The sequence below is a fragment of the Ictidomys tridecemlineatus genome, chromosome 14 (genome assembly GCF_052094955.1).
Source record: "Ictidomys tridecemlineatus isolate mIctTri1 chromosome 14, mIctTri1.hap1, whole genome shotgun sequence".
Lineage (NCBI taxonomy): Eukaryota > Metazoa > Chordata > Mammalia > Rodentia > Sciuridae > Ictidomys > Ictidomys tridecemlineatus.
The window spans coordinates 54,129,293-54,150,290 of record NC_135490.1 but is presented as its reverse complement, the minus strand read 5'-3'; the positions used below and the strand labels follow the sequence as shown (position 1 = coordinate 54,150,290).

The window sequence follows — 20,998 nt, the reverse complement described above, 5'->3', positions numbered from 1 at the left end:
AGCCATGTGTGTGGTGCTGAGGACTTGACCATGAGGACAGCTGGAATGCTTCTATATTTGCACCCAAGCCTAAAATTTAACCATCATCAGCACATCATGTTAGTTTCAAGCCAAAGCATTTTGTGGGACCCTTCTCTGAATAATACAGCCTTCCAACTTACCACCTGGGATTTGAATAGTGACCATAATCCTCACATCCATGTCACATGCTGACTGCATGTGCATAAAACAGGAATAAGACAATCTTCCGAGTGTTTTGTTCTCTCAATTTCTTTCCCATTGACTTGTTATTTTGTGAGGACAGCAAAGAGTAGACTGAGGATTAGGGTAAGTGAGTTCTAGGCCCAGTTCTGCCTCTTCTTAACTGTGTGATCTTAGTAAGTCACTTGCAACTTTCCTGTGGACAGTTTCCTTATCTGTGACATTAGACATTTAATTAAATGTGCGGGGCTGGGGATGTGGCTCAAGCGGTAGCGCGCTCACCTGGCATGCATGCGGCCCGGGTTCGATCCTTAGCACCACATACAAACGAAGATGTTGTGTCCGCTGAGAACTAAGAAAAAATAAATAAATATTAAAATTCTCTCTCTCTGTCCCCCTCTCTCTCTCACTCTCTCTTTAAAAAAATAAATAAATAAATAAAAATAAAATGTGAGATACTTCTTCAAATTTCAGATTTTTCTTCTTTATTGGTAGTTTTCTCTTTGTACCTGTGTCCATTTCTCCATTTTTATTTTATGAATTTTTAATCCTTCACCTCCGACCTTCAAAAGTTCCCTGTCCTGGGGAAATATGACCCCTCTATACTTGGAGCCTCTGTAGCTCTCAGCACATTGCATTTGGATCACTCTTCCTGTATAGTCAATTTCTTTCAACAATGACTTTTTGTATCTTATTTATAATATGTTTCCAAGTTCTTGGCACTTAGCCATGCATTCAATGAATATCTTTGGAATACCTGACCTTCCTAGCCTTCTCTTGGAGAGCCCCTTTAGGCAAAGGCAGAGGTCAAGAGGAGTCTAAGTTTGTTTCAGGCTAACTGTTCACAGGCTAGCGTTCAGACTTAGACATCTGAGTTAGTCATTACAATTACCTGTGAACACTCCTAACCAGTTTGCATTTATTCATTTACAAATGTGGGCATTCACACACTATTATGTCAAGATCCAAGGAATATATTCCAAAGATAATAACGTCCAAAATATGTTATCTCATAACAATTGAATAGTTTTCTATTACACTAGACTGTATATTTGGTCATGGAACAAGCCATATTTTCTTCAGCCCTCTATGGCTCCTTCTTTATCTCCTTCCTCTGCCCCAGTTCCTAATGAAGTTTGAGGAATCAAACCTGGTTTAATACATTTTTACCAAAAGTTAGTTTAAAGTTGAACAACATCAGATCCAATCTCCTCAAAAGTCTTTATTCTGTGTAGTTCTCTTTATATAAAAACATGCAGGTGCCCATTTTAGCCTATCAGTCTCAACTCATCAATATGCTCTTTTAGAGTGTGGATATCTTCTTTGCATACTTCATAGATTCACACCCAAAGCCCAATTTAGAAGCACTAAGTGGAGAGATTCTCTGCTTTATTTTTTTACATTTCTCTTCTGAAGCCCCAGGAATGTTGGCACTTAAGACACCCTTTTTACACAAGGAACACAATAAAGCAGTCCAATAGCCTGAATCTGGGTAAAACAGGATGGCTTTGGGAAGAAGTGGAGTAAGAAGTTACATGGCCCAGCTGAAGAAACTAAAACTACAATGACAGCTTTTACTTAACAAGCCACTGCACATTGAAGCATGCCTCCACACTCATAAAAGTGTGAGCTCCTACCCAAGGCCTATATTTTGAAGTGGCTCTAATATATATATTTAAAATTCATGAGCTTGATCAAGTTTTAGCATACAAATTATTTCTTGGACATGACCAGCTCAGTCTGCTATGCTGAAAGATTTGACATTGGAGCAAATTTTAACAGCAGTATTAAATTAAAAGATATTAATATAAGGAATAATTCATAGTCTTAGAATCATAAAGAAAAACATTTTCTTGATGATTAATCTACAACTACCCAAAAATGAAAGAAAACATTATATGCTTGAAATCAGAGTTAATGATTACATTTAAGCATCATTTTGATATTGTCATGAATACATCAATTTTAGAAAGGCCTGTAAAATTATGCTTTTTCATAGTCATTTATATCTTTGAGACCCTGAGTCAAGAATACAAGTACTTGCTGGGTGCAGTGACGCACACCTATAATCCCAGCAACTAGGGAGGCTGAGGCAGAAGAATAACAAATTCAAGGCCAGCCTCAGCAAATTAATGAGGCCCTAAGCAACTCTCAGTGAGACCGTGTCTCAAAATAAAAAAATAAAAATGGCTCGGATGGGCTCAGTGATTAAGCACCCCTGGATTCAATCCCCAATACAAAAAAAAAAAAAAAAAAAAGCATATAAGTTACTTTCCTCAGAGGGAAAAGATTTTCCTGCAATGGTCATATTGGTACATTTCTTTCTTTCTTTTTTTTTGGTGTTGAAACTTTAAAAAATTTTTTTTATTTATTTTAATTAGTTACATATGATAGTACAATGACCTTGACATATCATACATTTGAATCAGATGGAATATAATATCTCATTTTTCTATTACATTTCTTATATTTAGTTGAAAGTCTATTTGTTGTCTCAAATACCACCCCAACATATTTTGCTAAAAGGATATATTTTGAATTTTTTTCAAACAAGAAAAATACATGCAGATTTGGGTTTCAGAAACACACACTGGGAGAGTTTCTGTCCTGCTTTATAGTAAAAAAATAGTGGAATTTTAGGTCCTTTGTCCAGAAAAAAATTTCATGCTTGAAAATTGTTGAAATAAAGCTGCTGGTCAGAAATAAATTTGAACCCCAAAGGTTTCTGAATTTACAAATCTTTAGAAACATGCACACAAAACATCACACCTGTGCTTCCATTTATCAAGAGAGTGTATATAGTCACCCAAACTCTTACCACATAAATCCCACCTACTCTTCATTCTGCTGAAAACAGTTGCAGATGCTGGCATATCACAAGGCTAGAGAGTAAAAGGAATAAGAGAAATAGGATGCTCAAGTTTGGGGAAATAATTACTATAGAAGTCTTCTTGCTCAAAATACAATGGAAATTATGAATTCCAGTACTAAAGGATACACTATTATCAGTCTAAAAAAGGAGGAAGAAGTAGTGAGGGTATAGTCATGTGTATATGGTCATCTTGCTTCTGCTTTGCTTTCAATCTCATAACTACCTATTTATTAATGGTGTTTTTCCATATGGCCCATGACCATGCCACTGAAAATGGAGTTTCATGAACTACTTAAAAAAATAGTGTGCTGGATGCAAAGGCACAAGCCTGTAATCCAATGGCTTGAGGGGCTGAGGCAGCAGGATCACAAGTACAAAGACAGCCTCAGCAACTTAGAGAGGCCCTAAGCAACTTAGCAAGACCCTGTCTCAAAATAAAACAAAAAAGGGGCCAGGGATGTTGTCCAGTGGTTAAGCACCCTAGATTAAATCACTGGTAAATAATAATAACATAATTATAAAATTTTAAAAATAGTGTGGTGAATTAAAGCAACCATGAACTTAGAGTGGGAGGAGGAAAGGGGAGGGCAAAGGAAAGAAAGAACAGAAAAAAGAAGGAGGTAACCTCTGGAAGCAAATATCAGAGAATGCCTAATATATAAAACCTTTCTAATTTAACTTCCCAATAATCATGGGACAAAAGGTAGAATAGGTCCTTCTTCTCACTAAAGCTTTATGCAAATAAAAATATTAGAGATGATTTGTTATGTTTTTATAGTATTCCTATGAGATGCATGATATAATGAAAAATTCAGACCATCAGAATATTAAATTATTTTGACTTAGAAAATACCAGCAAAACATTTCAATTTGAATTCTTATTGGTCAAGATAGATGGAAGCCAACATCCAGTACTGGTAATCACACTGAAAGTAATTTGACTTGTTTTATATTAAAAACTTTCTACATGGGAACTATCAAGAGGCCCATATAGTCAACCTAGAGTTAATGTATGTATTACAGAAAGGAAGAAATTTTGCAGATGTTTACTTGCAAATACAGATATGAGAAAATAATGTGAGATCTTCCTACTATACAAATATTGTCATCATCATAATTCCACATGGCATTTTAATACATGTCTTCTCACCCTTTGAACTCACTCACATATCACTGTGGATGTATGACAATAATGATAACACATTGTACACCATTTGCTAATTGCCAAAGCATTTTTACTTACCTTATCTTATGATGCTCATCATGGCACTTTGAGAACTATTTTCATCATTTTTCAGAAAAGTACATAGGATTTTAAGAACACATAACTAAATTACTCCTGATCATAAAGCTAGTAAATGGGATTCAAACGAGATTTTCAATCCCAGGAATGTGCCCTTTCTACGATTTTGTAATACATGCAAACTTGATAAATTATTTTGAAATTTTGTTGTTATTTTGCAACTGGATTTGTTTCAGGGATCAAACTGAAATTGTTTGGCTTTACGACTTTTGAAAATGAATAACCAGGCCAGATATTATCATATGAAAAATTTAAAAATAATTATTACCTATGGTCCTGAACATCTCTTCAAAAGAGCATTTTATTAAGAGTTTTGAATAATAATAGTTCTCATTGGACTCCAAACACACTTCAAAAGTAACAGATTTATAATACAATAATGATTGACATAATACTTTGCATACAGTAGACAATAAATACTATCAAAAAATTTTAAAGGATGCATTTTCACATATAAGCAATGGTAAGGTTTCCTAAAAAGTATGCATTCTCATCATAAAATTACATACAGAAATTAGGGATGTAAATTGATACAGATTCTCCTAAAATAGCTTTGTGAAGTTTTGTCTATATATTTTGGTCTATCCATTTCAATTTAAATGTTTAGCTTAAATAACTAAACTAAGATGTAAACCAAGATTTTTCTACTTTCCCCCAAATTTTTGACATTAATTATTTATCAATTAATAGAAATAGAATATAAATAAATATAAAAACAATATCAAAACAAAAAGAAGTATTAGGATGCTTATTAAATAAATATACTGTAGTTTTTACAATGGAATATTATTCAGATAGCAAGATTTTATTTCAAAAAGCTTTACTTATGTGTTCAAGTCTTTTTATACAGACCTACCCAGAAAAAGGAAGATCAAAATGAAAACTGAATATACTAAAATGTAAAAGATGACAATTTCTTGTTGGTAAAACTACTTAAAATTTTCTTCTCATCTTTAAAAAATATTTTGAAAGAAACACTTAGGATATTTTAAAATCACTATATTTTCTTGAAGAAGGTGGTATTAGAAACTATCACTGAGGTACATCCTCAACTCTATTTATTATTTTTATTTTGAGACAGGGTCTTGTTAAGTTGCCAAGGCTGGCCTCAAACTTGTGGTCCTCCTGCCTCTGCCTCCAGAGTCACTGGGATTACATATGTGTGGCACCATGTCCTGCTAATATCACTATTTTAAAAAATGGTCAAAATTAATTTAGTTTTTACCATATATCAGGCATAGATATAACTTTTTTACACATATTATCTAATTTAGTTTTTATAAAAAACATTTAAAATTAAAAGTAAAAAAAATGTAAATAAACCTGTTTAAGGCCATGCACTTGACAAAATAGAAGATCAGAGAGGCTAACATCTTTAAATATTTAAAGCACTATTATTTTATTTTCTGACACAGATTTGTCAATTGCTAGATATTTGAGTTGAATTAGAATGTGCATTTGAACTTGAGGAAAGAAGCTGACTGACGTTATCAACCTAAATGTATTCAAGAAGCAGCTACATAACCTAGATTTTAACACAATGAAACTTCTTGCATGGAGATATAATTCTACTTAATGCATATACATATTTGATATCTCTATCTAAAATCTATAAAAAATTTAGACAGGATCATGTTTATCTAGAGATTTCTTTGTGGAGGAGGGTATGGGGAATGAGAGAACATGTTGTAAATATCCAGGTTGGTCTTAATTATGAAAAATGATTATTATTTTCAGACAGCTCAGATGAGATTTCCACATATTTTTCACAAATTTCAAAAATATTTAATTATGTACTAAAAAAAACACTGTCCCGAGGCACAGTGGCACATGTCTGTAATCCCAGTGGTTTGGGAGGCTGAGGCAGGAAGATGACAAGTTCAAAACCAGCCTCAGCAACTTAGAAAGGCCCTCGTTAATTTAGGGTGAGTGTAAGCAACTTTGTGAGATCCTGTCTCCAATAAAAAAAAATCAATAAATAGGCTCTAAATGTGGTTCAGTAGTTAAGCACCCCTCAGGGGACTCAATTCCTGGTGTCAAAAGAGAGGAAAAAAAATAGTTTTAATTAGTTTTAGAAAGTAACTGTGGGCAATAACAATTACAACTAACAAGTACTTACTGTAAGGCAGGTACTAGATTAATGAATTTAATTCTTTGAAATTGGAAACAGAGAGGTTAAATAAGTTGTTTGAATTTATGGAGTTTATGAGATAGAATGGGGATTTAAGCCCAGGCTTGTCTGGTTCCAAAAGTCTTTAACCCATATGTTATATACAAATGGTATCTCTGGGTGGCTGCAATATCTGCCATAGAGGGCATCCACTAGGGAAGTGCTGAACACTGACTACAAGGGCTATCATTTGTGAATATCTACTGTTGACTCTTAGTCTATGTCAACATTGGGCAAGCAGCCCATTTAAGATGAACATATCAGAACCACTAATAGACTGATTGGAAAAAATATAGATATATTGATATAGATACATATATATCTAATATATATAATTCCAATCAAGCTAGCATTGAGATAGATACATAAAATAAGCATAAAGGACTTGCCACAGATCCAGGCCCATTTCCAAATGTCTCAAGGGCTTCATATATAAGAATTAATCATTGGGTTAATAACTACATAATCAAAAATAGACTAATCTAAAAGTTTATAGTTTACAATGACCTTGGGAGTTATGGACTATTAAGAAAGAAGTCCATTCCTTAAAGGAATTTAAATCTGTAAAATATAGTTCAATTACTCAAACAACTAACTTTATAGGATATTTAGCTCTAGATATTGCCAGATAAATATTTTCACTTAATGTACTTTACATTATTATTATATTTATGTCTAAACTTATATTTGTTATTATATTACTGTTACATTGTAATAATAGTTTTCAATTATATTATACTATGTATGTGTAGGTCAAATAAATCACTTCCTATAAATGTATCAGTTTAATAACATCTCAGAACTCATCCATATAGAAGTCCTTTTTTTCATACTAAAAACATCTCTAAAGATCTCCACCTCTAATCTCCTGTCTTTCTTTGGTAATCTCTCTGGTTTCCTTCAATATCAGGTTGGGAAAATTCTGAGATGCTGAGCCACCTGGGCCTGAGACCTTGGCTTATCAAATTCCTGGCTACATTTTCTATAATAGCTTCTTTTTTTTTTTTTTTGATGCTCCATAAAATCATATTATTTGGAGACAGGATTCAGAAGTGAGTGACTTACACTTCCCCTGGTAACACACAGAATTAGGAAATGAAGTAGAGAATGAAAACTTTCCCTATGTCTCATTCCTCACTGTTGATTATTGCTATGAAAAATGAATCAGATTCGAATTGTTCCCAAACTCTATTCTTCTGTTCTCCATTACAGAAGGCCGCCAAACTGTGTCCTGAGCCATCTGGGATAAAGATAGGGTTGAGGGAAAGGGTCAGGAGTCCTGAGGCTCTCTTCCTGGGAAGAGCAGGGACATGCTGTTGCAGTGCCAGAGGTGGCCAATCAGGGTGCTGACAGCTCACAGTCATTCCTTCTCAGCCTGAACACCAGCGGTAAGAGCCCCAGGAGGAAACACTAAGAGATGCCAAAGGAGGCTTAGAGAACAGCAGAGCATATAGGCATCCGCCTATTGTGTGAGTGGATGCTTGTTCACCTGTTTTCTCCAGTAGAAATGAGCCTCTCTTAGGCAAGGACTGTCTTAGTCTTCACTGCCACCCTAGTACTCACAAGGGACTTGACATAGCCTGGATGACCTTAGGACATAGAAGAAGGCAGGAATCAGGAGCTGGGCTCCAGTCCTACAGAATCCCACAAGCTACTTTCAGGCTCCTCAAACACACTTGGGCACATCCATGATTTCAATAAAGAAGCAGTTTCAGTGAATCCCATTTCAATTTCTTTACTCTCCTACTGTTTTCTGTTTGCTTGAGCAAAAATCTGTACTAATTCCAGTCTCCACTTCATTTTAGTAATAGCTGAAATGTAGTCAGGGCTACAAATTCTTTGTCTGTGTCTGTCCACTCTGTCTGCCTCCTTCCCTCCTCCCTCCACTCCTCTCTGGCCATGCCCTCTCCCTCCTAGGATCCCTCCCTCCACCACCCCACTTTCTCACTTTCCTACTCCCTCAGTTTCTCTCTTTCTCCCTTTTTCTTTCTTTCTCTCCAAATATACAAATCCCAGTCACACATTTATATACAGTAAAGTGAACAGCTCATTTTAAAACATTATTGGCAAGTTAAGATGGTAATGCTCAGTGAGCAAGAAGGAAAGTTGTTCTTACAGCTTTGGGAATTGTCCTTTTTTATTGCACCCTAAGACTAAACTGGACATCAACATCACTTAATTTAACTTTCCCATTTTTTTCTTTGGTAAATAAGAAGTGTGATTTGTGTGTGTGCGCGCATGCATGGTATGTAAGAGAAATGTTCCTTATTGAAGAAGCATATTGGGTTTATTTTAAAAGTTACAATTATAACATATAAAATACTTAAAAAGTTATAATGTATAAAATATATTAAAAGTTATAAAAAATTATAACAAAGTTAGGAGGGCATATAGATGGAGTTGAAACTTGGATATGGAATCTTTATCTTCAAGTAGTCTGTAAAAATTTATAAAATGTTATAATTAATCATATTTACAAATAATGCTAATGGGCTTACTCCACCAGACCAAAAATTTGCCTACGAAAGTTAAAAATATTGAATACAATAAAACTAGTTTCTTCAAAAACAAATATTTTAATATTTTACAGACAAACTTGCACTGATTTTTACAAAGTGTATGCAATGCAAAATGTCATTTCATAGTGATCTGATTTTAGGTAGGATTTTTTTTCTGCTTGCTTTTCTTGTCCATGAATGTAATTCAGAAGCAAGAGTGACCTGAAATTGACTTTTTAAAAAATGTTACCTAAAAATTCCCTTTGCTGTAATGCTTAGAATTGAAGGTTTGTATTAGATAAACTTCCCAAGGGTCACTTATTCTAGGAAAGTCTTGCAATCAATAATTCTTACTATTAATCACCTCCAGGGTCATAAAACACATTTTTAAAACTTTTTCATAGTGATAACACAAGATAACAACCATCCCCAATACTAATTCTCTGTTGCTATTAATTTACACTGCCTTGTAACAGAGTTAAAAAAAAGATAGGCCAAGAAAGTACTATTTCAAGTGTGGAAATTTAATTTCCATATGAGGAAATTAAGTGCTCCAGGGCCAGAGCAGGCAATGTCAGAAAGCTCACAATAATGAAGTTTCTTTTTAAAATTTAGGTATAAGAGGAAATGCATACTGTGAGGGAGGAAAGAATAGATGCTAATTGGATGGGCCAGGTACAAGGAGGGATTATAACATTCTACATTATTTTCCTTTTCCAACTCAGTTCATCATGGCTTTTCTAGGCTAATAGAGACTGGGCAGTGAGAGTGTGATGTACTTGATATATGTTCAAGAATTCTAGAAAAGATAAATCACCACTCTTGGTTTATATTTTCTGAGCCACATCAGTCATAGCAACAGAGCCTTGTCTTGTGTGTGAAAGCTAATGCGACAGAGTAGACTCTACGGTCAGGTAGTTCTGCTGCTGAATTCTAGATCATGTTTATTAGCTGTGTGAACCAGAGGAAGTTAGTCTCTGAGCCTCACTTCTTCTTCTGTAAAATGAATATAATAACAATATCTACTTGTGAAGATTAAATCAAAACAGCTTGAATGCTTGCTCTCAGTAAGTTTTAGTACCCACACCATCACCATCACTGCCACTATCACCACCGATAATCACCACCACCATGATCCCCATCATCATGTCCAAAACTACGACCACCATTATCTTTGCCTCTAGCACTCACTATTACTCCCTCACTCACCCCACCACAATCATCAAAATCCACCACCACCACCTTCACTTTACCATCACCAATACCACCTCCATCTCATAACCATCACTACCATTTCTACTACAACCAACATATCCCAAACCATCACTACCATCATTATTACCACCACCACTTTCATCTTCATCATCAACACTACCACCATCTTCTCTTCCACTACCATCACATCCACCATCACCAATATTGTCCTCATTTTGCAGGTAAGAAAATTGACTCCAAGATGAAGTAACTTAATGATAGGAGAGCACAGAGACAGAGTTCAAACTTGGGTGCAGAGTTTCTAATTTCAGGTAGTCTAAGATTGGAAAATGGGGTGGCCTGAATTTTGAGTGTGACCCTTAGTTTCAGGGTACCGAGAATCCTCCAATCTCTCATTCTTAAACCTAAAAAATAAAAGCAAAACCAGCAAACTCTATCAAAATATTAATAAGCAAGGAACCAAAATTCTGCTTTTGGCTGTTTATTGCCACTTGCCTCCATATCTTTAGCTGCCACAAAATAGTCCAATGCCTACTGCCTTATCTAACCCTGTGGAGACTGTAAGAAGGAAAGAAAATGTCATCTAGATCCCTGAGAAAATGAAAATGAATTGTTTATTCTGCCTGGCTCTATAGTAAGACACCTGTATAGGCCCACGGGAAGAAAGAGGCCTGGCTGTGTCAACCTTGGCAAATAGATGGGTATTATGCAGACAGCAGGTAGAACCAGGAGAGAAAGGAAAGGAACTTTCATGTACTCCTGTCCATATTGTTGACTGCTTTCTTTTCCTCCCAGGTCCTTCTGGACTTCCTGACTATAAGGCAGAAACTGTGAGGCCCTATGAAAAGTCAGTAGAAAAAGTTCTATCTTACCCATGCACAATTCACAGCAGCCAAACTATGAAACCAGCTTAGGTGTTCATCAATGGGTGAGTGCGTAAAGAAAACATAGAATGTATATCCTCAATGGAGTTTTATTCAGCCATAAAGAAAAATGAAATGATATCATTTGCAGGAAAATGGATGGAACATAATGTTAAGTGAAATAACTCAAACTCAGAAGGTCACGGGTCATATGTTTTTTCTTATATGTGGAAGCTAGAGTGGAAAAAAGGTAAAGTGGTAGACTCTAATGAAAATCAAAGGGAGATCAGTAGAGGAAAAGGACCTGAGGGAGGGAAAGGGGAAATACTAGGGAATGATATTGGCCCAACTATATTGCTATACTGTGTGCATGTGCAGATATGTAACAACAAATTTCATTATTATGTACAACTATAATGCACTAATAAAAAGTATGGAAAAAGAAAACAAAAGTTCTGCCTACTTAGTCAGCACCTTGCACTGAAGGCCACTCCAGCCTCCTACCTGGTTTACCCAAAGCAGTTGTAAGATTATCTCCTGTGCAGCTGACCCACCTTACATTGGTTGAATTTTAATCCTTTCCTGGCTCCTGCCCTAGAACAACTTCTACTCCACTGTTGCAAGGAAACATAAGATTCTCATGGCATTTACTTTTTATTAAGGGACAAACAGCTTTTCTACCCCAAAGAATGAATCTCAAATGATGGGACTTCAGTAGCCATAACACAAAGTCACATGAATATTTTATAGAAGGTTACAATATTACAATGTTGTCCACAGGCAATTTTTCATACCTCAGCTAATAAAGACACAGCAGCAAAATGACAATAAATAACTCTCTCATAGGTATTATATCCTTAAGTTAGCTCCATTCAAAAGAAGTAAATACAGTATTTTTAAATCACCTGCCCTGGGTTACTGGTGTTCTCAGGAAAGAGCATCTCTTCCCACATCAAAATTTAGTGTAAAATATGTTCAGGTTTTTTAAGACAGTGGCAATACACTGGTAACTCTGAGAATAGAGGGTGAGTGGATGGCAGAATGGAAGGACTATTCATGAGGCTACTAGAATAAAGTAAATAAAAACCATTCCTAGAGGCCAAGGACTAATTCACAAAGAACAAAACAAAATACTGACAGCAGTTTACTAGAAAAATTGTCAATTTTTTTAGAAGCTTCAAGAAGTAATGTGGCACACAGACGCACATGCACATCTTTGAAGTCAAATAGGTGTTCAAATTCTGGATTCATAACTTCTTAGATCTCTGAGATTCACTTTTTTCATCTTCAATGCTACTTACTTCCTTGGGTTGTCACCATATTAAATGTATGAAAGAACACTTGACAACAGCTATGGTGGCACTCACCAGGGGCTCTGGAGGCTAAGGCAAGAGGATGGTGAGTTCAAAGCCAGCCTCAGCAATTTAACAAGGCCCTAAGCAACTTAGTGAGAACTTGTCTCTAAATAAAATATTAAAAAGCGCTGGGGGTTAAATCCTCAGCACCAAAAAAATTTAAAAAGAGAGCACTTGAGAAAGTTCTTGGTCATCTAATAGTAGTGGTTCTAAATTTTGTTTCTACATATTATACCCCAAAAGGGTTCCACAAATAAAGACCCTTTAAGGGACATGTCAGATTGATTTAAACACATTCATAATGATTTAAAACTGCACAAAAGGAAATGAATTGTGGCTAAGTCATTGATTTTGATAATGATCCTCTTTATTGAAATTGTCCATGCTCCTATGTTTTCCAAGATAGGACACCTTCTTAAAATGCACATCCCATCTTTCTTTCCAGTTATGCTGTCTGTCCTCCAAAAATAAATGCAAGTGTTTTGTCCAATATTAAGGCTTCCTATATCCCCTGCACAATGTCTTCATAATGATGTTTATACTTACAAAATATATCTCCCACTTTAAGTATGAGGAACATATTTCTTTTGATTTCCCTCATAATATTAGCCCAGTGTTAGTCACTCATCAGTAGCTGATTAAGTAGGAATTGATATTGATTTTTAAATTCAAGTCCTGAACTAGGGAAGCAATCAACCCTGTGTGATGGCCTTGGATGTTGACTCAGAAAGTAGACCAGGATTTAAACACTTCAATATGCCTACACTAAGAAATTTCTTCATTGGCTAAGATGAATTCCTTTATGTAACTATATTATAACCTCAAAATGTAATTAGCACTAGGAAAATGAGATTACAACAGCATAAATGGAAATCTGGTTGATGTGGTAAAGAACCTTTCTGTACATAATCAACTTGGTCTCCAGGCAATACTAAATTATAACATTTTTTATATAACTCATAAATGTTTTTGGCTCCTACCCTGTCTTATTTTTATAATAGTTATGCATTCAGAAAGCATAGGAATTTACAAAAACATCTTATAGTTATAATTTAGGTTTTCAGATGATACTACATGTGTTTCGGCTCAAAAAGAGATAAACATTCTTGTCTGAAAGATAACTCACTAAAGCAGAAATCCACTGAAATGCTAAAAGTATTCCAAACAAATTTCCTACATTAGCACATTACTTAGGAAAGTTCTATGCCAGTATAAATCATTTTAATAGTCTAAATGAAACTCTATTACTATAAAGTAAATCCTGAATATGCTAGATTCAAGGCACTATGTACTAATAGCTTTTCTTGCCTAATGATAATTTCTATAGTATTTTTCATTATTCCTGATTTTTCCCAATGCACAATTGTTCTTCTGTTCTGATCACTTCAAATTTGACTTTATTTGTATCTGGTGGTCTTATTGTACCATTTTATAAAGCTACATGCCATATCATATAGCTAGGTATTTGTTCCTTAGAATTCTGTGCAGCAAGAGATGAACTCTGGTTATAAACAGCCAAAACCAGTATTTCTTTCCCATGGAATGTAATAATAATAATAATGGTAATAATATAATAATAATTTGATAGGATTTACACTGAATTTTTTTTTAGTCTTTTGTTCAAAAAATTATATAAATATTCAGTGTACGAAAGCTCTATTTGTTGAGATAAATGCCTTACATATTACATCTTAGAGTTAATGAAGTTAAAACCATACTTCAAAATGTAACACTTGTTAAAATTAATTTTGGGCAGACACGTTGTTTAATACATTATTCTGTTATAGGAATCCTGTAGTAAACTGATTTGCTAAGCAACATGTCATGTAAATTTTCCAACTTACATAGTTTTCTCAACTTTCTGTTTTAAATATATCATAGTAAATGCTCATAGTAAATGCTCATTTTTTTCCAATTATCTTCCCAAATGATATCATTATTGAGCTCTAAGTAATTTAATTTTTCTTGGAAATTGCATTAAAAAGTTTAATTTCAGAAACTGAATCCATCATTTATAAATACACTAAAGCACAGTCTACTCAAATTTAGAGTAAGCAGAGGTACAGTGTTTGAACAGAACAACAACTTCCTAAGAGGTCATGGCAGATGGGCAAGTTGTCTCACCCACAGTTAATGATCTGAAATGAAAACATGAACCTTTTTAAGATGTTAAAGAAAAAACTTTGAAGACACACTGTTAAAAAAATCTTGACAATTGAGAATTTCATTCAGATGTTCTTGGGATTCTAAAATACCAGGGTGATGGCTGAATCTTTCCTATTGTTAAAAAAAAAAAGAATTCTAAATGCCTCAGGCTAGTCTTACCACTGTAGCCTTCCAGATACCCCCATTGGTCACTACTGCCTCCAGAGCCCAGGGCTGTGGTGCCAGAACTTGGGTCAGTGCACACAGAGCTCCACTGCTCAGGAACACTAAGTCAGAGGCGCCAGATGCAGGCAATGGGCCCCCTGTTGCAATGCTCTGCTCTGCACCAGCTGAATCCTCAGCAGGGACACAAGGGACTCCCATCTCAAGGACTCAGGACAGACAGTCTGGGACCTCTGAGTGAATGAATGGACTGTGCAACCCTGAATGCAAAGACTTGAAATGGAACATGCCTGCAACCGTGAACCACAACTGCAAGCTCTGTGACAAGTACACTTTTGTTTTCAAACACTTCGTCTCTGTGGTAAACAGTTGGCTTCCAGGATATTCTCTCCATTTTAGACACACTTTAGAACCTGCAGTTAAAACTGCTCAGTCAGGATGGCTTCAGCTCCACTTTTCATTTCACAGCCACAAAAGTGGTTTTGTTGCAATTAAAGCAATATTTAACAAAAATACAGTACCTGATTCATGGTTTTTATACAATTCAATAAACAGTCTACAGGATAGAGTTATTTACATCTTGTCTCCATTCTAATAAAACAAATTTCTAACCCCTAACTTAAAAGAGATGTCACAGTTATAAATTAAAACCTGATCCCCCACTTCCTAACTGAGGAGACAGGCTGTGTCCAGTGGACTCCTCAACCCCTGCTACCTGGCTCGACAGGAGTAAGACGTCTGTGAGGTTACCTTGCAGTGTGGCCCGGCAAGTGGCCCCAGATGCTGGCCTGATGTCTCACATGTCCCTATTGGGTGGGTCACAGCCCTGGTACAACAGCCAGCACTGCGGAGAGCATCTCTGGTCTGGCAACTCTGTCGTGAGTTCAATAATGAAAGTATGTCAAGGGAAGATTCACTTTCAAAAATATAAGATTTTCAAAATGCTTCATCATGAGCTGGGGCTGGCCAAAGCTGCCATTCTCCGTGAGTGTGCTGAACAGCTTTTCCAAAGGGATGGTACTTGGCGGACAGCCCCCAAATCTGGCAGCCCAAGTGGACAGTCCAGGCCAGGACGACCGCTTGAGGTTCCAGTAGGTAAGCAGGTCGCAGCTGTGCTCCAATACCTCCTCCTCCAGGTAGGGGAGTGATAAGGTCTGTAAACAAGTCAAAATAACACCTGGTATTTTGCCAGGGGAATGTTAGAGTTCGTAAACAAGTCTGATTGGTGCCTGGCAAAATGCCAGAGGGAGTGGTTTGAGAAGTAACAAAAGTGAGCTATTAAGTGTGGAGATTCCTTATTGGTTGACTGATGTATCTAGTTTATTATGCTAATTAAGATAAGCTGTACAAAATGTATAAATAGCTCTGTTGTCCTACAATAAAGGGCTCCCTCTCCTGCTGTATCAACGTACACAAGTTATTCGTCACCCCCGGGTTATTCTGCAGCCAGCCGGACTACGGCAGGGGAGCACCATGTCTTTGGGCAGCCTCTCCCACCTATCTCTCCTCTCCATCTTGGCCACCAGCGACCAGAGTCTCTAGACCTGGCCCAGAGTCACAGCCATTGGAGGCAGCTGTGTCCTCTGAGGTAGAATTCAATATTTCTAGCTCCCTGATTAGATCCTGCCTGTACTGCTCCACCTCCTCCTCTGTGAACAGGGAGGCTTTGTAGCGAGGTTCCAGCAGTGGGTCATGGAGGGTGGCGGATAGGTGGCTTGCCATGACTTCCTTCAGCGACATCATCAGAGTGTCAATGCCTATCTTCTCCCCAAAGAGCATCTTGACCTTCTTGCTGAGGATGTGGATCATGGGGATGACCTGGCTTAGAGTGGACATATAGGTACTCATCTCCAGGCTGGCAGCATCTAAGGGCCTCAACGCATGACCCATGGACTGCATGACTTCCCACTAGTAGCAGCTGATCAGCTCTCTGTAGTTGCACTCAATGGACATCTCCATAATGGCCCTCTTCTGCTGCAGCAGCCACTCAAGCATGTGCAGGGACTTGCTCCACCTGGACTACACATTCTGGACGAGGCAGTGCTGCTGCAGCTTACTCCCGCTGCAGTGTGGCCAGCTTCTCCCTGGCGCTTGGGGAGTGCTGGAGCCGCTCACACAGCTTCTGGGAGGTGCTCAGCAGGCTCTGCACCATCCTCTGGCTCTTGATGGCCTCACTTATGATCAGGTCCACCATGTGGCTGAAGCAGGGCACGCTCGAGTGCTCTGCCTCGGTCAGAATCTTTCGATGCTCCCATTGTCGGTGACCATGATGCCCGCATGCAGGCCGATGGACCTACACCCAGGTTTCTCACCAGCACTCTAGCTGCTTCTGGATGCTGCCGCCGCCATAGTCACAGTCAATCTGCGATGCGTCCAAAAGTGCTGATCATTGGTGGTCCTCTCAGTGTGGGCAGGCCAAGAATGCAAAGTGAGCCAGTGGGCAGTGACGGTCAGGTACTCACGGATCTGGGTACTCATCCGATGTGAAGTGGACCACACTGCTGTCGGCCTCCTTCAGCTGCTGTCAGCCTCCTTCAGGTGCTGTCAGAATCATCTGCTTCACATTGTCATACATGCCTGGGATAGCTGTCCTGGAGAAGTAAGAAGGGGAGTACAAAGATTACTGAGGTTTCTAGTATTTGAGCAGCCTGATAAAACCAACCGTTATCCACGAAGGAGTATGGCTGGAGGTCAAGTGCAATCATTTCTGCTATCAGACTGGTGATTTTTTTTTGGCAATTGGGTGACAATTGGGGTCATCGAAGAAGGACCTGCCCAACAACTCTGTGCTCAGTGGCCGCTGGACACCTGGAGAGCTGGACAGGGTGGTCTTGGGGTGGACCTCTGCCTTGAGTACATACTGGAACCTCTGCAGGTGCCTCAGGAGGCAGCTGGAGCCCAGGTTGGTGGGCTTCTTGCCCCTGCTGATGGTCCAGCTGCAATGCAGACACACCACCTTGGTAGAGTCCAAAGAGCAAATGGAGAAGTGGTTCCACAGCTTGAGGTCTTCTTGCTGCTGATGGGAAACACCGCTTGGTGGTTACTCCTGACCATTGCTAGCAGGCCAGGCATCTTAGAGAAGGAACTTTCTGCAGAAACCAGAGTGGCAACTGGAGAATTCGCCAAACTGGCACCCAGGAAGCCCTTCTGGGCCCCGAGCACCTCGGGATGGCATCTGTACAGGTGGTGCCCACATCCCTCTTCTTCCCCCCCACTGATGACGCAGTCACAGTACAGGCACAGGGCCTTCAGACTGTCCATGGGTGCTGATGAGAAGTGGTGCCAGACCTCTGACTTCAGCCTCTTCATGACCTTCTTGTTCTGCTGGAAGACAGCACCAGGCTCGCAACTCCTTGGGATGACAGAAGGGACACATCCCTGAGAGTGCATCCCTAGGCAGGTCTTCAGCTATCCTGTCTGGGGATGAGGAGGTTGAGGGGCACTCTTGGACCAGCTTTCCTGGAGAGGACGATCCGGGCTCCCCCTCTGTAGGCAGCAGGGGTGTGGGGTACAGGAGGGGGATGCCCAAGCCATCCCCCATTTTCCTGCAGCATGATGGAGCCTTGCGTTCTCCACATGTGCTGGATGATCAGTTGGTGCCCAGGTCTTTCCGTTCTTACCCCTGATGAACTCATGCAGTGCACGCAGAAAGCCTTGGAGCTACCAAGTCGGGACAGGTAGAAGTGTCTCCAGATGGCCAACGTCCTTCTGGCCCCCGTGCTCCTGGGAAGGCAAAGGCTTCTTTCCCCCACGCCCTCTGCGGTTCAATAGTAGTGGAGCACAGTAAGGTGGGGGAAGACCCTGCCTGGGCCTCCTCTCTGCTGTACCTCCAGTGACCAGTACATCAGACACCTCAGAAGAGACCACAGACATGGGCTCTTCCTGCATGTAGTCAGGGAATGGGATCGTAGCTGCTTCATCTGGGCAAGTCTGATGGGCGAGAGCATGGAGCCCACATCCCCGATCTCTGCAGGCTGTGGTGGAAGCAGGAGCAAGGGTGACAGCAAGGAGGAGCCTAGAGACACACTTCGTTCTCCTGCACTACCTTGGTGGGGTGCGCAGGTCTCATGTGCCTCATGAGGCAGCTGGTGCTCAGGTCCTTCTCATTCTTGCCCCTGCTGAACTCCTGCATGCAGTGCCTACATATTGCCTTAGTCTGTCCCAGAGGGAGATGAAGAAATGCTTCCATGCTGGAGATTTCTTCCTGGAGCTGACGTGGCAGCTGGAGAGGAGGCTCTGGGTTACAGCTTCCATGGCCATGCTGTGCTGCCTGCTGCTGTCCTGGAGGAACAGAGCCCCATAGCCATCCTCCTTGAGGCTCCACCAGCTCCTCACATCCTCCTGCTCACTCTGAAAGTCTACCCCTTCCAAACTGTGGCTGGGAACTGGATCATCTTCTTCCTCCTCTATTTTGAAACTTATATCATCAGAAACACAATCACCTTCGCCTCTGGGACTAGCGTCCTAGTTGTCCTCCACCACTGACCATAACTACCCCAGCTCATTCCTCATGATAGTGTCTCAGGTCAATGGAGAGCTGGTACGAGTGCCCCTGTGTGCGTGCATCACCATCACCCTTTCACAGCCATTTCGTCTCTCGGGCTGCTCCTGTGAGTGCTCCACCTGGGGCTCTGCTGCCACGTGCCTGGCCGTGGGGACGCATAGGGGAGACTGGCTGCAGGTCTTGAAGACAGGGTCCCTACCACCTCGACAGCACCTCTTGCATGTCCCAGATGCACACAGGAAAGCTCACAACAGTGGGACACCCGCAAAGCAGAAGCAATCCAGGCCCATCGCCTCCTGCATCCTTTGAGAAGCACGCCTTGGTGCTCAACACAAGGCAGAGGAACCACAGCTAATCAAGAAGCAGGAGAAGCAGATGAGCCTGCTAAGGCATAGCCAGCCATAGCCAGCAGCCTCCAGGGCCAGGAAGGGGCCTCCCACCAGGCGCACTGGCCCTTAGCATGTCCTGGGTTAGCGTCACACTGCCTGGAGAGCTCAGGGCTGTGAGTAGAAGAGACAAAGGCAGACAGGACAGGAAGGAAGAAGCAGACATTCATCCACATCTACCAGAGGTCCATGTCCCAGTTCTCACTCTGCAAACTTTAGGCCGGCCAAGGATCTGGGCGGTGCGGGTCTGTGCGCTGGGGACCCCTAATGGCGTGGCGCCCATTCTTTAGCTGCTTTGTCTGTCCCCAGTGCACCTCCTGCTGGCTAGGCACCACAGCCAAGGACTTTGGCCCCGTAGCCTGAGATGCTGAGGTCCCTGCGCCCCTCCCAGGGACCCACGTGCTGGCGTGGGGGGCAGCAATTAAATTTGATTTGTAGCTGCATTAATTAATTGGCCTTAACATTTTCCAGAACAGTTAATATTAAAGTTTGGAAGAACAAACAATATTTTGTAATAATTAGGACCACTGAAATAGTACCATTAAAGAACAATCATTAGCAGCATTTGAAATTTATAGATATCACCTACCAAACCAGAAATCAAATTAACATATTTCTGATTTGTTTTTTATTAGCTGTTAACTTTATACAGAATTCCTTGTTGAATTCCCTAATTGAAAGATGTTGAAAAATTTAGTTGGCACGGATTTAGGTGTCATTGATTGTGCTTTCACAAAAGCTTGTGATAGCTGTTAATTTTATATATTTAAATAGGCTTTTGCATTATAATTTTAAAATATTTTGCTGAGAATATGTTTTATCAGTGTTATTTCTGAAATACATATTTTCATTATAAGAGGGTCAGGTCAAAATAATTCAAATAGTTTATGTAAGAATATGAATAAATAGATCCAGGCATCCTTATAAATTTAAATGATATCTTCTACCCTAAAATTAAGATAAATGTTTAGGAATCCTTAACACCTTTACCTACAAACTAAAATGTTGATACACTTTAGACAAAAGCTATTAGATGCAGGACAGCAACATAATTTAACTTAGACAAAGAGTTAATATTTTAGTTTTGTTATACATTTATAAAGATTGTGGTTGCACTTAACTTAAAATGTTATTTTGGATTTAATTTTTTGTTAAAAAAATTGATCTATGTTGAAAAGAAATTTTTTTAAATGAGAATTTCTCTCATTCTTATAATCAAAGAAATCAATAAAGGTGGACTGCCACTTGCTCTCCCTCTTTGATCAGATTAGACTCTCTGTCTACCTTGATCAATAGATTCTTA

General features: G+C 39.2%; 1 pseudogene; it reads right to left on the bottom strand.

Annotated features, from left to right (window-relative positions):
• LOC144370417 (sodium/calcium exchanger 1-like) overlaps positions 1-20,998 on the bottom strand; it is a 141,638-nt pseudogene that overhangs the window by 14,913 nt on the left and 105,727 nt on the right.